The sequence below is a fragment of the Canis lupus genome, chromosome 10 (genome assembly GCF_011100685.1).
Source record: "Canis lupus familiaris isolate Mischka breed German Shepherd chromosome 10, alternate assembly UU_Cfam_GSD_1.0, whole genome shotgun sequence".
Taxonomy (NCBI): domain Eukaryota; kingdom Metazoa; phylum Chordata; class Mammalia; order Carnivora; family Canidae; genus Canis; species Canis lupus.
Window position 1 is genome coordinate 10,313,668 of NC_049231.1, and position 1,358 is coordinate 10,315,025.

Below are 1,358 nucleotides of genomic sequence, written 5' to 3' on the forward strand. Positions count from 1 at the left end.
ATGAAAATGTGCCTAGAGGAGAAACTCTAGTCGTGAGCCATAGCAGCATGGATGGTGGAGTCATGGAGAGAGAGCAGAAAGGAAGCCACCAAAGTGTAGTTTGGAAACTCAAGGGTGTGCTTCCCCTACGACCCAATTTTTCCTAGAACTGGGCCTACACACTACCCGGAAAGGGCAGGATGCTTCTCAAAGCTATTTTCACTGTCATAGGCCAGTTCACACACCTTATGTTCTTCTCCAGTTACCACCCCCATGAACACCAAGCCCTCAGCCCAATATTCTAGGGAATATCCTGCTTGTGCATTGACTGAGGCCATGCTCAGCATCAGGCCACCACCCACTAGGACCTGGTAAAACCACCCTGTGTGCCTTGGGCCAGGCCACTGGACATCAGAGTCCCTCTCAGGCAGCATGTTTCTGAGCAACTGGAGAGCAGGTTGTTGACTGCAGACTCCCCAGACCCAGAGTGGGGATTGCCAACTCTGACACTTATGGAGAGCCAAGAGGGAGGGAGTCTTCGAAAACCCTGTGCTCAGTTAAACCCATCATGCCTCGAATTCTTCCCTCCATGACTAGCTAGATGGAAGCCTGTCTGGCTTCTGTGCTCACCACACAGTACTTCCTGCTTCCTGGGCCCTGTGCAACCTCCACTGCTCCTTTGTCCCTCAGTAGTTTTTCCTCTGTACCATATGGAACCTCTATTCCATGGCAAACACACTTCTTGCGTTGAGCTCCGCAGCCTGATTGAAACCTGGTTCTCTCCCTGGACCCAACGTGTCTCTTGCAGTTGTTCATTCCCACACACGACACATATCCCACGGGACGTGGTTGGACACCAAACATTCCCCCAGCGTCACTTCCAGGTCCTCACTCCTCTACCAGAGTATAACAAAGCTTGCTCCTGGGGAGCCCTCTGCCATCTGGATCTACTTTCAATTACGTCCTTAATTGCTCCACAAATGGTAGAAAGGACTAATTTTAGCATTCCTGCCATTTGCCAGGTCATAAATTTTGCAGTGTGAATTAATCCTTCTTAACCTAGGTTGTGATCCTGGTTCTCCCCCTTACTAGCTATTTGCCCTTTGGAAAGTTATTTAACCTTTCAGAGCTTCGATATCTTCATCTAGAAAATGGGGATAAAAATGTTTACTAAAGGAGATTGTTATGAATTGTATGACACAATATCATCACAATAGGCATAAAATATGAATTGAATCTAAATACTTCAATAGTGTAAATATAATTTACCCTGAGGAAATTAAGGGTTAGTTATAGCTATTTTTCTAATATTAAAAACTATTTGGGGGACACCTGGGTGGCTCAGCAGTTGAGTGTCTACCTTTGCCTTTGTGGTGACC